A 21,080-nucleotide genomic window follows, 5' to 3' on the forward strand; every position below is an offset into this window, starting at 1 on the left:
TTAAAAGCTACAAAAAAATTGAAATAAAAGCCCGAGGGGAAAAAATAGAGGGAACATTTCTGTTTAGGGAATCCTAATATTTTGGCTGAACACATTATGTAAAATTAAATACTATTTTAAACCAAGGAGATATAATATCTAATTAAGTTTTTGTGGTTGATGGGCTTAGAGAGGATTGTGAATGTTGCATCCATTGAACTGAAAGAAGTAGAAAAATTAAATAACACTGTTCTATAGTGACTTTCACCCAGACATACGAGCAGACTTCCATATTCCACTTTTACTCTGCCCCCTACCTAGGACTCACTGACAACATGAAAAAGAAAATGAGAATGTGCGCCCTGAGCTCACTAAGCCTTGTAATGACCCCAAGGTGCAGGAATCAAGGGTTGTTAGCCTCATTTCCAAGCTGCAACTGGAGGCTCTGAGGGGCTGAGGGAGTCTCACAGGGTCATCTTGCAAGTCCAGGGGTGGAGAAAGACCAGAATCGCCATCTTCCAACTGCATCTGGAACTTCTTCCACCCCAGAATACTCTCTGCTGTATAGCAAGAAGAATATCAAACTTCGGAATGTGGAAGCTTCCGATATTGGGCAGAAGTATGAGAAAGCACCAAGGTCTTAAAGGCTGCTTGAAGTTATAGGGGAATATCAATGTAAGTGTGAAGGAATCAGACATGGAAAACCAGTTTTAAAAGGATAGTGACATCTAAGACTAATTATTACATGAAGGCATTTTCAAATTATTTTATAAAATAATTTTTAAAGAGAGGAAATTAAAAGAATACTATGTGACTTCTGGTCAGCCATTTTCTAAAACTTAACTTGAATAGCAAGCTTTCTTAAACTGAGTAAAATAGAAATACCTACAAAGACAATACTCCCAGTGCAAAGACTGAATATTTCCATCATATTTTATTAGTTTTCCCTTTCAGTTTATCATCACAGATGTACAATTAAAGAACTAACCCACCATTTTAAAAAGTTTAAACCTTGGCAGTTGGTCTATAGTTCCTGACATATATTAAGCAGAGTCACATTTAATATTTGAAGGGGAAAAGAACTCTCAGGACATCTTCATATGAAGTCTAAAGAAATTCGATCAGAAGGCTGTTTGAAAGTAGAATATTCAAATTATAAGTTGGCAATAAGGAAGTAGTTTAAATAATTGAAATTGAGGAATAGAGCTGGTAGGAAGTTGCTCTTTGGTGGTCATTTTTGTTTCAATCGCCACAAGCGAGAAGTAGGTTTTAAAAATACATCACCAGGGCAGAGCAAGTGTCTGTGACAGGCACTTGCAGGCAGGATTCTAGAAATTCCAATCATCTAACAAATTGCACCATTAAAAGTCATAATAGGGTCTAAAAGCCATTCTTAAAAGAACTTACTAAGTAATTTGACCTACATAATCATCTTGTTAAATTCATTTGATATCATGAGACAGTTAGTGAAATATGCATAGTCCATTATATTAAAGAAAAAAGCACACCGCAATGCTATCTGATGTGCACTTTGCAATTGCAGCTATTAGTTGTCTATAAAACTCCTAGACAGGATTTGATTTGATTACTGTTTTATCATTTTACTTTGTAACATATAGGAGTGGAGATTACAGGTCTGCTATTGCTTACTAGGAAATATTTAACGAAAGATGTTTTATTTATTAGCATAAAGAGACACAGTGGATTATCGGGTGATTAAAGTGATGATGTGGCTGCCATACTTGTCAAAAACATAGCTCTAATTCAATAACAAGGCGACAGTCAGTCTCTGAGTTGATCTATGCCTGAGCAAACTGGCTCTGAAAGCAGGACATTGCCCGCGTGAAAGGGTCTTGGTAAATTGCACATTATAAAAACACGCAGCAACAACAAACCCGCAGAATGATTTCTCAACTGTGACTTTCCTTTCTGTCTGCCATGAGCCACCGCACCTTATCTTTTGCATCCCTAACATACCAGATCAATAAAGAGCATATTCAATGTTAGTAATCTATGTGGGAAACAATATTTTTATAAGAAGTACATCGAGAAGAGAATCAATAAAGGGAGCAAAGGAAGAAGGAACTAGGATTTACTGAGTGCCTGCTGTGTGCCAGGCTCTGTGTTAAGTGTTTCACAAATATTAGCAGGCTATCTCATTTAATTCTACCGAAAGCTACAATGAATGAGAAATAAGTTTATTTTTAAATTTTGAATTGCACATGTATTTGCTATTTGTCCTTTGTTTTCCTTTGGCTTAATGTCACTGAAGCCCTGCAGGTAACTTGTATCATCAGAACAACCTAACCTCTAGGTTGGGAGGGAAAGGTTGCTAATATTACTTGTCAATGAACATGTTTACTGAAATTAGTGCCCATATTTTCTTCTCAGCTCTCATCAGAATACTTGATCAGAATTTTACTCTGTGTACAGTTAGGCATAAAATGGATCCTTCTTGAAGTACCAGCTCTTTACTAATCATGGTGAATTTAAAGAAATCTAAGATAAACTACATCATGTATATCAATTTGTTCTTTAATATTTGTTAATTGTATTTGCATTTCAGGACAGAGCTGGTGCTGTTTCAAAGTTAACAATTACATATTCTGATTTATTTTAGTTTACAAGCCAAGAAATGGCAGAGACCCTTTCTCAGTTATGTTAATATGTCGTAAGCTGAAATTGACCTGGTGGATAAGCGTTTCCTGGGCTTAGGGAGCAGTTTAATTTCACAGCACCCTCTGCTGTTACTGTCAGTTTATCAGTCTTCTAACTCACTGAGAGCAGTGAGGAGAGGAGCCCTCCTCAGAGAAGGGTCATTGCAGGTCCGAGTCATAGCCTCAGTCTTTGGGTTTTAAAAAGTGTATATTGATGGTGAACCCAAATCCAAGCAAACGTGGGGGACTAATGTGCCCTAGCAATTCCTGAACCCCCAGGAATTCTCTTTGCATCCCCATCTTCTCCCCCAAGCTCCGAGGCTCCTTTATCTGGTTGCCTCTGGACAACATCGAATAGGCATTGCACATTTTGCACCTCCAAACAGAGCTCTTGTTGCAGCACTCTCAGTCAAAACGTGACTTACCCCCAGATCTTCTCATCTCTGTCTGTGGACCACAAGTCACTCAGCCCTCAAACATAGGAGTTGTCTGTTATTTCTCTCTCCTTCTCACCCAGCACGTAGCCCATAGTAAGCCCTTCATAAATATCTGCTGAATTAATTGAATAAGGAAGCAAAATTTCAACATATTAATTTAGAGAAAAGCATCTGTGAAAACAGGAATAGGATCAACATGTTATTTCCTGGTCTCCCTATATGGAGAGAGGCTGACGCCAGTTTATATGTCCTGGTCATCCCTACGTGGCCATGATAAGACACTTTTTGATTCCCACAGCACCCATCAGCTAGGGCAGGCAACAAAGGATCTGACTTTACGTCTCTAGGTTATAATCACATTCCTTCCTTATTCTCTGAATAAGTTTATAGTTTCATCAGAGTGGAACTGGATTGCTGCTAAATCTGCCAATCTGTTAACACTTGATTTCATGGGTTTCTCGTCCTTAGGTAACTCATCTGCACCATGATGTGTGGAATCACTTGCTGAGAATAACTTTTTTTTTGTTCTGGACACCTGGTGTGGCTCCTTTGACCACTGATCTTTATCAGTCAATTTTCTAAATTATCTTAGTTGTTGTTATTGTTCAGTTGCTAAGTTGTGTCCACCTCTTTGCAACACCATGGACGGCAGCACGCCAGGCCTCCCTGTCCCCCACCATCTCCCAGAGTTTGCCCAAGTTTATATCCACTGAATCAGTGGTGCCATCCACACATTTCATCCTCTGTCACTCCCTTCTTCTGCCTTCAGTCTTTTCCAGCACCAGCATCTTTTCCAACGAGTCAGCTCTTCTCAACAGGTGGCCAAAATATTGGAGCTTCAGCTTCATCATCTGTCCTTCCAATGAGTTTTCAGGATTGATTTCCTTTAGGATTGACGGGTTTGATCTCCTTGCTGTCCAAGGGACGCTTGAGAGTCTCCTCCAGCACCACAGTTTGAAAGTATTAGTTCTTCAGTGTTCTGTTTATTGTTCAACTCTCACATCTGTACACGACTACTGGAAAGACCATAGCTTTGACTATATGGACCTTTGTCAGCAAAGTGATGTCTTTGCTTTTCAATACACTATCCAGGTTTGTTGTAGCTTTCCTTCCTAGAAGCAACCAAGTTAGTTAGTTGGATTTAAATTGACACCTTTTATTTTAAAAAATACACTCATAATACACAATTTAATAACACATAAGACTTCCCTGGTGGCTCAGACAGTAGAAAATCCACCAGCAATGCCGAAGACCGAGGTTCGATCTCTGGGTTGGGAAGATCCCCTGGAGAAGGGAATGGCTACCCACTCCAGTATACTGGCCTGGAGAATCCCATGGACAGAGGAGCCTGGTAGGCTACCATGGGGTTGCAAAGAGTCAGACATGACGGAGCGACTTTCACCTTCATACAATTCAAAAAATTAACATCAGGCTAATACCGCAGTCCAGAAGTATCTTCTATTAACATTTAGATGTATTTTTAAAATAAGGTTTATTGGGATATCCCTGTCAGTCTAATGGTTAAGACTCTGCACTTTCACCACAGGGAGCACAGGTTTGATCTCTGGTCAGGGAACTAAGATTCCACATGCTACATGGCACAGCCAAATAAATAAGTAAAATAGAATTTATTTTTTTGAAAAGTTTTAGGTTCACAGCAAAATTGAGAAATGTAGAGACGTCCCGTGTATACCCTGCCCCCAATATACCCAGTCCAACACCACAGCCTTCCCCATCATCACGTCCAGAGTTGGGTATTTCTATAATCAATGACCCTACACTGGCACATCCACAATTTACATTATGGTTCACTCTTGGTGTCGTACCTTGTATAAGTTTGGACAAATGTATAATGCCAAGTGTCTGCCGTTATTCTATCCCAGACAGAATGGTTTCACTACCCTAAAACCCTCTGTGGTCAGCCTAGTGATCCCTGCCTCCCCACTAATGCCTAGAAACCACTAATCTTTTCATACTGATGTATTTCTTAGTCTCTAGTCTATGTATATGTATATTAATATTATAAAACTGGGAACATACTATACACATAATTTTGTTTTGTTTTCTTTTTAAAGATTAAAATGTTCATTTTACAGAAATTCTCAAATATACATAAGAAGTAGAGAGAAAAATATAATGAATCTCCATGTACCCAACATCTGGCTTCAGTAATTACCAACATTTTTGCCAATTGTGTTTCATCTATCTCCTCCAACTACTCTTCTTTTTTTTTTGGCTGAAGTATCTTCAACAAATTCAAGGTATCATGCCTTTTCATCAATAATACAGAAATATGCATGCATATAAACTGACTTTTTCAATTAACATGACATCATGAATACTTTCCATATCATTCACTATGGTTTGAAACATTGTTTTTAACAACTGCCAAATATTGTCATTGTTTATGTTTACTATAACCCCCTGAGTGCATCTCTGATTATTTCCTTAGGAAACATCTCTAGAAGTAAATTATAGGATCAAAGGATAAGAATTTTAAAGATACAAAAACAATCATAAATCATTAATCTATTTATACTCCATCAGGAGGATGTGAAAGGGTCTGTTTCTTTGAAACTTCACTGACTCTGGGTATTACCAATTGTATGGATCAAGCTTCCATTGCAAATAACAGAATCTACTCTAGCTGGAAGCAGCAGATTTATTACCAGTTATTATGACTCATTGGAAAAGACTCTGATGCTGGGAGGGATTGAGGGCAGGAGGAGAAGGGGACGACAGAGGATGAGATGGCTGGATGGCATCACTGACTCGATGGACATGACTCTGAGTGAACTCCGGGAGGTGGTGATGGACAGGGAGGCCTGGCATTCTGTGATTCATGGGGTCGCAAAGAGTGGGACACAACTGAGCGACTGAACTGAACTGAACTGATTATGAAACCACTAGAATATTTGAAAGAGCTGTTTGAGCTCCCAGGAATGAATTCCGAACACACTTCAGAGCTGGCTCACAAAGGGAGCAGCCTCTGGCACAGTGGGAAAGCTGGAAATAAGAAAGCTGCCACCATAATTACATGCTCTAAGCTCACAGTGCCTTTTTCGTGACTTACACTGCCAAAATGGATGCCTCCTACTCCCCAGGAAACTGGGACTGGATCCTGGTCTTGTACTACAAATGCCATGGAAACTCCAATGCCTCTATGACCTTGCTTGCTAGCAGAAACAGCAGAATTATGACTTGTGCCTCATAATATTTCTACAGTTCAAATTTCATATGGACATGCTGCTAGATAGAAGATTGGTCATCTGAAACATTCCAATTGTCAGGGAGTCTGGGAAATGTAGTGTTTTACTTTCCAGCTTTCACCCGGCAGCAAGACATAACACAAAGTGATTGGAATGGAGCTGAATGGGCCACACTCTAATACCTGCTACAGTCCACCCCTTTGGTAATACAGCATCCAAACAAAAATAATAATGAAAACCAATATACTCTCCCAATGGACTTACACCCATACAAACAAAACTCAGCTTATCCTAAAAAGAAAAGTCAAATTTCACTGCATTCATCTCTAAGTGATGTTTATTCTTCTTCTGGTATAACCATGTATTGGTATCCTGTTAGCTAAGTGCTAAATTATAAAGTTTACGATAGCTCTGTATCAGATATCTTAACTTGCTGTATATAATATAGTAAGTAAAAAAGAGAAGGAGAAAAAAAGAAATAGTAATATGCATAAAATTTGTGATTACAGACCTCATTTCTTCAATTGGTCATCAGGTAGCCAATACTAATCAGTAGTCGGAGATGCTCTTTTAGAGCTGGTTTATTTGATTGAGAATCCAAACAAAGCCCACATGTTTGGTTCTTTGGTCTTACAAGTCTCTTATTTTATTTCAATACAGCCCCTACTTTTCTTTTTCATGCTTTGATTTATTGGAGAAACCAAATTATTTTTTAAGCGTAAAATGCTTCACATTATGGATTTGCTTGATTGCTTTCCTTTGAAATTCTCTGACTTGTCCTATTATTCCCTATCCAGTATTTCCTGAAAACCTGTAGATATTCTAAAGACCTGGTTAGATTCAGGTTCTGCTTGTGTGCTGGCAACGGGAGGGAGCTCATGGGCCTCTTCATGCACTTCCTGTTGCATCACATGGTGATGCATCGAGCGTCCGCTATCTACTTTCAGAGACTCTAAGATAGATCAGTGCGTTCAGGTGGTGCAGCCCTGGTCCCTCCGTTATAAAGATTCTCACTAACATTTCACCTAATGATTTAAGCGGCCCTTGAGATCATGATCTGGACCTGTTATTTCATTAGAGATCAAAATTGATGACTTTTCTAATTCTACTAAACAATTAGCTATCCACGAATCCCTGTAGGTCTGTATCCCAGGTCATGTCTTTCTCTAGGCAGGATGAACGACCAGTTACTTACAATATCTAATCTAATTGACATCACTATTTGTTATTCCTCAATTAAAACTGCCAGATTTTGCAAATAAAAATACAGGAAATACATTTTTTTTCTTTGGTTTTGGTTTCTTGGTTGTTTTTTTAGGCCACCCCTTGTGGTTTATGGGATCTTTGTTCCCTGACCAGGGATTGAACCCAGGCCCCGTGTAATGGGAACACAGAGTTCTAACCAATGGACTGCCAGGGGAATTTCCAGGACATCCAGTTAAATTTAAATTTCATAAACACTAAATAAATTTTTTAATGTGTGTGCTTGAAATAGTAAAAGATAAACTGAATCATATTAAAAACTACTGCAGCTCACCGATGTCTATTAACCATATTCACCATCCGAGTAAAGACAACAGTAAAACCATACTTCTGGCTAACATATCGCAATTACCCCTTAGACAATAAAAGCACGGTAACCCTCAATCCGGAGAAGGCAATGGCACCCCACTCCAGTACTCCTGCCTGGAAAATCCCATGGATGGAGGAGCCTGGTAGGCTGCAGTCCATGGGGTCGCTAAGAGTCGGACACGACTGGGCGACTTCACTTTCACTTTTCACTTTCATGCGTTGGAGGAGGAAATGGCAACCCACTCCAGTGTTCTTGCCTGGAGAATCCCAGGGACGTTGGGGCCTGGTGGGCTGCCGTCTATGGGGTCGCACAGAGTCGGACACGACTGAAGCGACTTAGCGGCAGCAGCAGCAACCCTCCATCAAAAAGGAGATACCAAGGCCCATATTTTGGGTTACCAGCTAAGTCATGCTCTGCCTTTGATATCCTGTAATGTAGGTACTGAGTTCCTGAGTTGAGGTAGTTTTCACAGGACATGAGAGAACTAAGATGCTTTCCAGGGGAATGACTGCATTCCAGACATAGTCCTCCTTACTTTATTGTGTACCAGCAACCCAATTTCGCTTTGATAGTCCAGATCACCCTAGCCAGTACAGAAAATCCTGTTTTGCCTGAAGAGCCCTCAGTGGCCAGGCAGCAGTCTCAATTTCCAGTTTAATGGAATCACTGCTATAAACCCTGGGGGAAGCATTCCTTCCTTAGGAACTGAGAACTCTAGACCAGCAAAACCCAAAGTTAAGGGAATGAGAAGCAAAAAGTTTGTTAGGGATCACTCAGTTCAGTTCAGTTCAGTCACTCAGTCATGTCCGACTCTTTGAGACCCCATGGACTGTAGCCAATGGGCTTCCCTGTCCATCACTAACTCCCAGAGCTTGCTCAAACTCATGTCCATCAAGTCTGTGATGCCATCCAATCATCTCATCCTCTGTCATCCCCTTCTCCTCCTGCCTTCAATCTTTCCCAGCATTGGCTTTTCCAATGAGTCAGTTCTTTGCATCAAGTGGCCAAAGTGTTGGAGCTTCAGCTTCAGCATCAGTCCTTCAAATGAATATTCAGAACTGATTTCCTTTAGGACTGATTGGTTTGATCTTCTCAAAGTCCAAAGGACTCTCAAGAGTCTTCTCCAACACCACAGTTTAAAAGCATCAATTCTTCGGTGCTCAGCTTTCTTTATAGCCCAACTCTCACATCCATACATGACTAATGGAAAAATCATAGCTTTGACTAGATGGACCCTTGTTGGCAAAGTTATGTCTCTGCTTTTTGATATGCTGTCTAGGTTGGTCATAACCTGTCTTCCAAGGAACAAGCGTCTTTTTATTTCATGGCTGCTGTCACCATCTGCAGTGATTTTGGAGCCCAAGAAAAGAAAGCCTGTCACTGTTTCCATTGTTTCCCCATCTATTTGCCATGAAGTAATGGGACTGGATGCCATGATCTTAGTTTTTTGAATGTTAAATTTTAAGCCAGCTTTTTCACTTTCCTCTTTCACTCTTATCAAGAGGCTTTTTCGTTCTTCACTTTCTGCCATAAGGGCGGTGTCATCTGCGTATCTGAGGTTATTGATATTTCTCTCTGCAATCTTGATTCCAGCTTGTACTTCATCCAACATAGCATTTCACATATAAGTTAAGTTAAATAAGCATATAAGTTAAATAAGCAGGGTAACAATATACATCCTTGATGTACTTCTTTCCCCAATTCGAAACCATTCTGTTGTTCCATGTCCAGCTCTAAATGTTGCTTCTTGACCTGCAGACAGATTTCTCAGGAGGCAGGTCAGGTGGTCTGGTATTCCTATCTCTTGAAGAATTTTCCACAGTTTATTGTCATCCACACAGTCAAAGGCTTTGGTATAGTCAATAAAGCAGAAGTAGATGTTTTTCTGGAACTCTCTTGCTTTTTCTATGATCCAATGGATGTTGGCAATTTGACCTCTGTTTCCTCTGCCTTTTCTGAATCCAGCTTGAACATCTGGACGTTCTCAGTTCACGTACTGTTGAAGCCTCTCTTGGAGAATTTTGAGCATTACTTTGCTAGCGTGTGAGATGAGTGCAATTGTGCAGTAGTTTGAACATTCTTTGGCATTGTCTTTCTTTGGGATTGGAATGAACACTGACCTTTTCCAGTTCTGTGGCCACTGCTGAGTTTTCCAAATTTGCTGGCATATTGAGTGCAGCACTTTCACAGCATCATCTTTCAGGATTTGAAATAGCTCAACTGGAATTCCATCACCCCCTCTAGCTTTGTTCGTGGTGATGCTTTCTAACCCCACTTGACTTCAGACTTCAAGATTTCTGGCTCTAGGTGAGTGATCATACCATTGTGATTATCCAGGTCATGAAGATTTTTTTTTGTATAATTCTTCTGTGTATTCTTGCCACCTTTTCTTAATATCTTCTGCTTCTGTTAGATCCATACCATTTCTGTCCTTTATTATTAGAGATCACTAGGGGTAGAAATTTGTTGTTGTTCAATCACTAAGTCATGTCCAACTCTTTTGCAGCCTCATAGACTGTAGCACGCCAGGTTCCTCTCTTCATGGCATTTCCCAGGCAAGAATACTAGCGTGGGTTGCCATTTCCTTCTTCAGGTGATCTTCCTGACCCAGGATTGAATCTGCATCTCCTGCATTTGCAGTCGGATTCATTACCATCGAGCTACCAGGGAAGCCCTAGGGGTAGAAATAGGAGTGGTTTTTTCTTTTCTTTAAATCTTTTATAATGTTTAAAAATATTTATTTATTTGACCACACCGGTCTTCATTGCAGCACTTGGGCCCTTCGCTCTCCCTCGTGGCATGCAGGATCTTCTAGCTGCAGCTTGCAAATGCACAGTTGCAGTGTGTGGAATCTAGTTCCCTGATCAGGGATCGAACCCAGGCCCCCTGCCTTCAGAGACCAGAGTCTTAGCCACTGGACTACAAGGGAAGTCCAGGGAGTAGCTTTTCTTGTGATGATCATTTTCACTCTGGATTTCCATGAATCCTGGCTACACGTTAACCACTGATTGGACACATCATGGAGGACACTACTCCAGCCCCACAAGATGTTACCATCTACTGAGGATGTAACTGAATCTTCACAAGACCAGATGAGTGACCAGTGATTTCTAGGTACATGAATCGACTGTCACACTTCATTTGCTATAATGTAAGTTCCTTGGTCTGAAGCAATGCACTGTGGAATGCTATGACAGTGAAAAAGTCTATTACATTTATTGAGTTTGATTGGGGCAGAGGCATTGTGGGCAGGGAAGGCAAGTGAAGTCACTCAGTCGTGTCCGACTCTTTGCAACCCCATGGACTGTAGCCTACCAGGCTCCTCTGTCCATGGGATTTCCCAGGCAAGAGTACTGGAGTGGGTTGCCATTTCCTTCTCCAGGAGATCTTCCTGACCCAAGGATTGAACCCTGGTCTCCCACATTGTAGGCTGATGCTTTACTGTCTGAGCCACCAGGGAAGTCCTAATTTGATTGGGGTAAGTCCGAGTTTGATTGGGGCAGAAGCATTGTGGGCAAGGAAGGCAAATCTACATAGAAAGTTAAGAGTCCAGTCCAGGGAGAAAAAAGTGCTATCCCTTGCAATATGGAGTGACCCATAAAAACAATGTAAATTATTTCTAACATCATATGTCTTGTTCATTCCTCTGGGGAATAAGTTGTAAGAAGCTCATTGCTGATCTTTGTTATTGGCAGTTTGGGGTGTAGAATTCCATGTTGCCAAGCCCAGGCACAGCCTCTGTTTCTGCCAGTTTGGCCTTTTTTGTTTTTTTAATGAGCTTTTTCGGCAGGGATGGGGTCACTGGAGAAAGAGGCTGACTGACTTTGGCAGACTCATATGATAATTAAGATTCTTTCTTCCTTAGGTTGCTCGGTAGTAAGTATTCACCTAAAATACAATTATCGTCATATCCTGTGCCTGTTCAGAGAGGGCTGACCACATATCTATTCCTCAGATTTCCTTAGCACCAATTTTCTAGTTGCCCCCACTCCAAGTCCAAATCACGAATCATTGCAGGTCTGTACTCCTGACCATTTCTTTTTCTAGGCAGAATGTACAACCAGGTACACTACTTAGACTTGAGCGTGCTAAGAGGATGTCTCTTCTCCATGACCCTTCACGGGCCATGGATGAGTAGAGCAGTTATCTACTGCTATGTAACTAACCACACCAAAACTTCATGGCTTAGAATAACAATAACTTTATTTTGCTCATGATTTACTCTTTGGGCCAGGCTCAGTAACAATGGCTCATCTCATGTTGGAAGAGTCAGTTGAGAAACTTGACTGGGGCCTGGAGGAGGAACTTTCAGTTTGGCTCATTCACATGGCTGGCAAGTTGGTGCTGGCTGTTGGCTGGAGCATACCCAGTTCTCTGCTCTTCTCCATGTAGGCCATTCCACAGGCCCCTGAGCTTTCCCAAAGTAAGGTGGCAGATTCCAAGAGTGAGAGCCTCAAGAGCCTTGGAAGTCACATAACATCACTCTGCCTTACTCTATTGGTCAAGGTTCAAAAAGGGGCAGAGTACATAGATTCTGCTTCTTCATGAGGGAGTGTCAAGGTTATAGAAGAACAGATGGGGCAAGAGATATGACTGTGGTCTTCTTCAGAAATATAGTGTCCATAAAGCAGATTGAGAGAAAGGAACAAGAAAGTGGCGTTAGGGACCATAGGCACCCAAGCCCCTTGCCCAAGAGACTTACTTGTGTCTTCTGGATTTATCTGAACCTAATTTCAGATATAGATCACTTCCACCTGAAAACAAAGTGCTGCTGTGCATGCCTAACTTTATCACTGGATGAGTAGGACAACATTCAGCTCATGATGGCCGCTCAATTCACACAGTAACTTGATGACCCATAGTCAGGCGTGTAGTTACCACCTGTGTCCATTAGGAAGTCATCTCAAAGGGAGACTCAAAAGGAGTCATACTCAAAAGGAGACTCAAGAGGAGTTATATCAGCAGAGGATGATATAACTTAGATCCTATTTGAGCAGAGAATCATCTGTGGGGGCCTGCCAAAGTCTCCACATAGATCCCTATGTTCCACAGACACGTCAAGACCCACTGGATCTTCTGGGTCACATGGCCCAAATGGTGGAACAGCATCGGTACCTGGACTTCCTACAGAGCTTTCACTTTTCCAGGACCTACTGAAACCTGGTAGCCTTTTGGGTCACTCAGTAAATAAGTTAGAACACTAGTTGCTAGAGTTAACTGGTAACTCATGGCCAAATGAGATATACCTTGCCTCCCAGATCCAAAGAGGCTCACTAAGCACTGTGCTTCTTTCTTAATGGTAGAAAGGGACTGAAACGTGTCTTTCATCCTGGAATGTACATATCAAGATGTCCCAGACCACTGGACCCCTAAAAATTTCACCAAAATATCTATAGTAGTTTCTATTTCCTATTCACCAGACCCAGTTAGCATGATATCACCAATGTAACAAATCAGCTTAATATCCTGTGGAAAGGTAATCAAGGTCCTTTCAGACTAGATCATGACAGAGGTCCTGAAAGTTGATATAGCCCTGAGGTAGGACACTGAAGGTGCCTTATCAGCTGAAAATAAACTGTGTCTGATGATCCTAATTAATAGACATGGGGAGGAAGAAGCATTCTCTAGATCAACAGCTTAATAGCAGGTCCTGGGGCTGTGTTGATTTACTCTAGAATTAAACTCTATCTGGAACAGTGATGCAATAGAAGTCACTACTGAATAAGTTTATGATAACCCACTGTCATTGTCCAAGACCCATCTGTCTTCTGCAAGTCCCAAAAGGCAAGATGAAGGGGGATGGGGTAGGAATCACCACCTCTTCATCTTCTTCCAAGTCCTTGATAGTGGCACCAATCTCTACAATCCCTCCAGGAACGTGGTTTTGCTTTTGGTTTGCTATTTTTGTAGGTCACCCTAAGTAGAGGCAGTTTTGGTGACTTCCACTTGGCTTTTTCTTCCATAATAGCTTTCGTTCCACAGGTTAGAGAACCAGTCAGGGGACTCTGTCAGCTGATGAATATGTCTATGCCAGTTATGCACTCTGAAGGAAGAAAATGACAACCTCAGGTTGGCCAATTACCGATTAAGGACACAGGGAGAGCCAGAAGCCTTCATGGTGAGGTTTAAATGCAACTTCAACCATGGGCATACCATGCTAAAAAACTGGGTCTAGGCCTTAGTAGTAACAGAACTATGAGGAGCCTATATTTGTAGACTCTCTAAATCTCTTGAGTCATGAGAGGGAGGAAATGGGCCTCCAAGACCTGGAGTGGTGATATCTGAGGGGACTATGTTTGACCTCATAGGAACTCCAGCTTCCTCTGAAGCCATGGGTGTGCAGGAGTAGCCCACTGCCCCTTGCCTGAAGATTACATGGGTTCTGACCAAGGTGGATGCCTTTCAAGGTGATACTTGCCCTCCCCAACATCTGTCCCCAGCTGCCCCACTGGCTAATAGACCAGTGACTAGAGTCAAGTCACAGCATGGTCCAGATCTGATAGGAAAGAAAAGGGATTACTCCCTGAAGAAGTTACATGGCCTAGAACTGGGAAGAAAAATGCACTGACAATGGATTTTAAGGAATGAGAGGTGAATATAAAGTTTGTTGATAAAGAGGATCTTTTCACAGCCTAGAAATCAGTACCTCAGCAAGGTTCCTGGAGCAGCTCCAGCTGGGGTGACTCCTGAAACTTTGGGGGGAAAAATTATGGCTTACATAAATGCAGTTGTGTTAAAGGATGATACTGAGGAAGAGATAGCAAAACTCATTATGTAAGACACCAGATGATCAGATGAAAGGGAGGGCAGAGGTTCTTCCTTTCATTAAGTGACACAGATGTATTAGTAAGGGAGACATTGTAATCACTAAGAAACTCAGGACTGGCTCTTATCCTGGACCAGGTGGTGATGCAAAGGCAAGGTGGATGGAATTACCCGAATGGGCACCAAGCCTGGAGTATCATCTGTGGTACAGATGAGAAGTTTCTGACAAGCTTTATGGGAGAACCATGGTGCAGACCCCTAGGGTGCTGGAGCAAGGGCAAGCAGTCTGCAGTAGAGAACCACTCAAAGAATGGCATCTGCAGTGTTACTGTGTCCTGGTAAAGACTGAGTATCTGAATGTTGAGTTTTAAGCCAGCTTTTTCACTATCCTTTTTCACCATCATCGTGGCAAATAGATGGGGAAACAATGGAAACAGTGACAGACTTTCTTTTCTTGGGCTCCAATATCACTGCAGATGGTGACAGCAGCCATGAAATTAAAAGACGCTTATTCCTTGGAAGAAAAGCTATGATCAACCTAGACAGGGTATTAAAAAGCAGAGACATTACTTGGCCGACAAAGGTCTACATAGTCAACCTATGGTTTTTCCAGTCGTCATGTATGGATGTGAGAGTTGGGCTATAAAGAAAGCTGAGGGCTGAAGAACTGATGCTTTTGAACTGTGGTGTTGGAGAAGACTCTTGAGAGTCCCTTGGACTGCAAGGAGATCAAACTAATCGGCCCTAAAGGAAATCAGTTCTGAATATTCATTTGAAGGACTGATGCTGAAGCTGAAGCTCCAATACTTTGGGCACCTGATGTGAAGAACTGACTCACTGGAAAAGCCCTTGATGCTGGGAAAGATTGAAGGCAGGAGGAGAGGCGATGACAGAGGATGGGATGGCTGGGTGGCATCACTGACCCAATGGACATGAATTTAAGCAAACTCCCATGATGGTGAAGTCCCATTATGGGAACATGGTGAAGGATAGGGAAGCCTGTTGTGTTGCAGTCCATGGGGTTGCAAAGAGTGAGACACAACTGAGTGTCTGAACAACATCTGATTGCAGGGTCAAATCACTGTTAGACCCACTAAATCATAAAACTTGGGAGACACAGCTTGCTGTGTGCTTAGTCATTCAGTCGTGTCTGACTCTTTGCGACCCCATGGACTGTAGCCCACCAGGCTCCACTGTCCATGGGGATTCTCCAGGCAAGAATACTGGAGTGGGTTGCCATGCCCTCCTCCAGGGGATCTTCCCAACCCAGGGATCGAACCCAGGCATCCTGCATTGCAGGTGGATTTTTTATCATCTGAGCCACCGCACTCCACTGCACAATGAAAGTTAATACATCCAGGATTGGGGTGAAGTGGGTTCAAGGCGCACAAGCAAGTTATTTGAACAGATGGCCCAGACTCCATACCACCTACTTCCAGTGCACCAGTGCTTGTAACTGTGGCTTCTTGGGAGGCTCCCTAAAACCAGCTGACTAAGAGAGAAAACCCTGGGCTGGTTTATAGATGGGTCAAGTCAGCATGTTAGTGCAAGCTGGAAATGGATGGCTGTCATACAACACCTCCACTCAGAGGTGACCCTGAAAGACAGTGGGGAGGGAGAATCCTCCCAATGGGCAGATCTCTGGATGGTGCTTTTAGTCACCCAATTTATGTGGACAACAAAAAGGTCTCATGCAAGGAAATACAAATACTCACAGGCTGATTGCCCAGGAACTAGAAGGAACAGGATTAAAAGATCAGAGACAGGAAGATCTGATAAGAGTTGGACAGGAAGGACTTAGTGACTCAACAACAACAACATTCTTGAAAAGGGATTAGTTTGTGGATGTTATTATTAATAATTCTAATTATTGTCATATGATATGCCAGGAAAAAGGAAAAAAAAAAGAAAAAATAATCATACCTAGGAAACAGATAGAGGACTCAAATATCATGAGCTGCTTTAGGGCAACCTTAGGGTAGCGGCATTAATATTTCCTAGTCCTTCCTTCTCTTCCTTCATTTTAGCCATTAGATTGGGGGTGCACACAAAATTAAAATTAATTCCCTACCTACAAGGAACTCACATGTAAACACAATGAAACATGGTAACGTTTAATAGTGGCAGTCAGTGAAAGGAAAATCCCTTCTTCTAAAGCACATGAGCCTCGGCTGCAGCAAAATTTCCTCATTCAGGACTGTTTGGGCACATCTTGAAACCCGTAGCACAGTTTGGTGCTATCATCATCCCTACCTGGAACGGTTCTTACATTATCTATGATGAAACTCTGCCCCTCTCCTCTCCAAAGGTGGGTGTTTCAAGTAAGGACATAATGCTGCTGCTACTGCTGCTAAGTCGCTTCAGTTGTGTCTGACTCTGTGTGACCCCATGGCTCCTCCGTCCATGGGATTTTCCAGGCAAGAGTACTGGAGTGGGGTGCCATTGCCTTCTCTGAGGACATAATGAGAGGATGGATTTAAAATATCTGATAATAGAAAGTTAGAGGGAGAGATGGCAGTTTAGGCTCATTCCTAGATCAGTCTCCAATTTTATATTGCAGTTTTTGCATGGTGTCTTTTTTGATGAAATATAGTTCAACAAATGGAGAAGGCAATGGCACCCCACTCCAGTACTCTTGCCTGGAAAATCCCATGGACGGAGGAGCCTGGTAGGCTGCAGACTATGGGGTCCCAAAGAGCTGGAAACGACTGAGGGACTTCACTTTCACTTTTCACTTTCATGCATTGGAGAAGGAAATGACAACCCATTCCAGTGTTCTTGCCTGGAGAATCCCAGGGACGGGGGAGCCTGGTGGGCTGCAGACTATGGGGTCCCAAAGAGCTGGAAACGACTGAGGGACTTCACTTTCACTTTTCACTTTCATGCACTGGAGAAGGAAATGACAACCCATTCCAGTGTTCTTGCCTGGAGAATCCCAGGGACGGGGGAGCCTGGTGGGCTGCCATCTCTGGGGTCGCACAGAGTTGAACATGACTGAAGCGACTTAGCAGCAGCAGCAGCAGCAGTTCAACAAAATATATAAATGAAAGTGAAGTCGCTCAGTCGTGTCCGACTCTTTGAGATCCCATGGACAGTAGGTGCACCAGGCTCCTCCGTCCATGGGATTTTCTGGGCAAGAGTACTGGAGTGGGTTGCCATTTCCTTCTCCAGGGAATCTTCCCGACCCAGGGATCGAACCCAGGTCTCCTGCATTGTAGACAGACGCTTTACCATCTGAGCCACCAGGGAAGTCAAATCTTTATTAAGTTTTCAGATAATGCTAGAGTGACATAGTAAGAAGTAAATTTCTTAGTTCAAAGACAAATTTCTCAAAATCTTTGGGCAGGTGGACTAGGACCATAGGAGGAAGGTGGGAGAGAGGCAGTGAATGCCAATAACTCAATTATATGTATCTCTACTCTGTGAATTTATAAGAAATCATCTGTCTTCATGTCTAACAGGTGAATGTATAAAGAAATATGTGCTGAGTTAAACAGTCCCACTTCCTACATAGAAAGCATAGTCTCTTGGGCGATGATTATTTGTCCAGTGCAGAGGTAAACACACAGACATAGGAGGCAAGCAGAGGTTTCTCTCTCCCTTTCATTAGCTTTGGGTTTTGGAAAAGTTACTTAACATATTTAACCCTGTTTTCACATCTGCAAAATGAGAAGAGTTATGAATTGAATTGTGTCCTCCCAGAACTCACATGTCCAAGTGTTAGCCCCCAGTACTTCAGAATGGGACCTTGTTTGGGAATATAATTGTTGCAGATATAGTAAATTAAGTTAAAATGAGGTCATACTGGAGTAGGGTGGGTCTCTAATCCAGTACAACCAGTAGTCTTATTAAAAGGGGAAATTTGGACATAGAAACAAAGAGAATACAAAGGGAGAATACCATGTGAAGATGAAGGCAGAGATCAGAATGATGCTTATAAAAACCAAGGGACCAGCTCTGCCAACACCCTGATCTCAGCCTCCAGAACCTTGAGACACTGAATTTTTCTTGTTGAAGCACCCAGTCTGCGTTGTATTATTAAAGCACTCCTTACAAACGAATACATAGATTAAAATAGTTACAGCCTCAAAGAACTGTAAGATCATATGCATTATATGATGCACAGGAAGTGTTTAATATGGTGATCGGAACATAGAAAGTACTTAAAAACTGGTTGCTATTGTTATTGTTTAGATTAATAGATTCAACCAACAATGAGTGTATCTTAATAGATGCAGGTTCCTGGGTAGGGAAGATCCCCAGGAGGAGGGCATGGCAACCCACTCCAGTATTCTTGCCTGGAGAATCCCATGGACAGAGGAGCCTGGCAGGCAACGATCCATAGGGTTGCAAAGAGTCAGACACGATTAAAGCAATTTAGCATGCACACGTGCACTGAGACAAGACGTACTCTGCAGTGGCCTCCCCAGTATCCACCCCATGTTCTTTTCAGATATCTGTAAGAATATATATGGGAAACCCCTGGTGGCTCAGTGGTAAAGAATACACCTGCAAACAGCCCATGTGCTATGGAGCAACTAAGCCCACGCACTCTATTAAGCCTGTGTTCTAGAACCTGGGATCCAAAACTACCAAGCCCACGGGCTGCAACTACAGAAGCCCCTGTGCCCTAAGAGCCCATTCCTTGCAACAAGAGAAGTCACGGCAATGAGAAGACCATGCATCTCAGCTAGAGTGTCTCCCACTCGCCACAAGAGAGAGAAGTCAGCACAGTTACAAAGACCCAGCACAGCCAAAAATAAATATTAAAAAAACCAAGTTGAGCAATATATGGATCATATATGTTAAAATATACCAAATCCACCCCCCCCCCACGCACACACAACTATGTAATCCTTCCCTTCTCCCCAGATATAGTCTGGAAGTACAGTCACTCAACTACTAACACTGATTAACCCTTAGGGACTAGGAATGGGGATATGAGAAGAAGGGCAGTTTAGTTTTTCACTTGCTTAAGTTTAAATACTTCTAATTTATTTAAAAGATAATGAGTATTCGTTACATTTTTAAGTCTGAGAAATGCAAAAAGCGTTTTTTTTTTTTAAATTCAGTTGATTCCATGAGATCATATCTAGACTAAGTGCCTACAATATTGAAAGAGAAAATGTATTTATATAACATGAGCTATGGCTCCCAAATGTATGGGCTCTGTCCAGAGTTGTATTGAATAATCATGGTCCAGAATCCAGAAAGAAATTACGAAGTGGTTCCAACTTTTATTTTCGAAGGCTTAGAAGACATTAATCCCTTCTCCACCATCCTGTAGCTCCTCTTTTGAGAAGTCCTCATTCTAAAGGTCTAAATCCTCCTAAGTCACAGGCCTGTCCTCTCTTTTATCAGCCTTTCTCAGTTTTTTCTCTAGCAATTGCTCACACTCTGCATTTTAAAAGACCCAAAAAGCAAGCTGGCAAAGACTTTTCTTCAAGTGGGGGCAGGGAAAAGGAGGGGAACAGCTTAGTCCATTCACATAGTGTAAGCATTGATTTCTCCAAATTTAGAAATGTTCTTCTGTTAGTAATTGGTTTATGTGCATCATAGTTCATCTCAAGTAGATTGTATTCAGAAAAAAAGAGGGTAGGGAATTACTGCCACTGCTTTTATTCCTTACAGCACTTCTTTATTATTTGATCTGTTGACATAAAAAAGACAACTAGGGGAATCCTAGGCAAGTGTCCAGGGGCTGCGGTTGCGGGAGCGGTGGTCCTCAGTTTGTCAAAGCGTAGCTTGAGATGCTCATATCCAGGCTTACTTCCAAAGAGACTAATTAATAGGCATTTCTTACAAGTCTGATGCCTTCTTTACAGGTCAGAATCTTCTCAGGAATGTTAAAGACTAACAAGTGCACTGCCTCAGACCCTCATACAATGAGGGTCTCATATATGCACCCTCATATAATCTTGCGAGCTGTTTTAGATGGATGTTACTATTGAACTTGGAGCTAGAGAACCCTCACTTGTTTGGGCACCGGCTAGTTTCCTTGTTTGAGAAGTGGGGATAGTCACACATATCTCACAGAACCTTACAGACTCGACGTGTCCGAGTCTTTGCGACCCTTTGGACTGCAGCTCGCCAGGCTCCTTTATCCCTGGGATTTCCCACAGAAAAGCACTAGAATGGGTTTCCATTTCCTACGCCAAGGGATCGTTCCGGCGTCTCCTGAGTTGCAGGCAGATTCTTAACCCTGAGCCTTCAGGGAATAGCAGTTTAAAACCTTCCATCTGGAGAAATCACTCAGGCTTGGTTCCTGCCCTGCTCGTGAGGAATAGGCCGATTTGTCCCTTTTTGCCTCCAAAGGACATAATGAGGAAGGACAACTAAGGAGATGTTTCTTCAGAAAGGACAGGGCGATTAAAAACAGTTGAATAAGAGTGACCAGCAGCTACATCTTTTCTCTCCAACAGATAATATTCCATAGTTTACTCTATGTGGAACCGCAAGC

Source organism: Bos indicus x Bos taurus, chromosome 20 (genome assembly GCF_003369695.1).
Source record: "Bos indicus x Bos taurus breed Angus x Brahman F1 hybrid chromosome 20, Bos_hybrid_MaternalHap_v2.0, whole genome shotgun sequence".
Taxonomy (NCBI): Eukaryota; Metazoa; Chordata; class Mammalia; order Artiodactyla; family Bovidae; genus Bos; species Bos indicus x Bos taurus.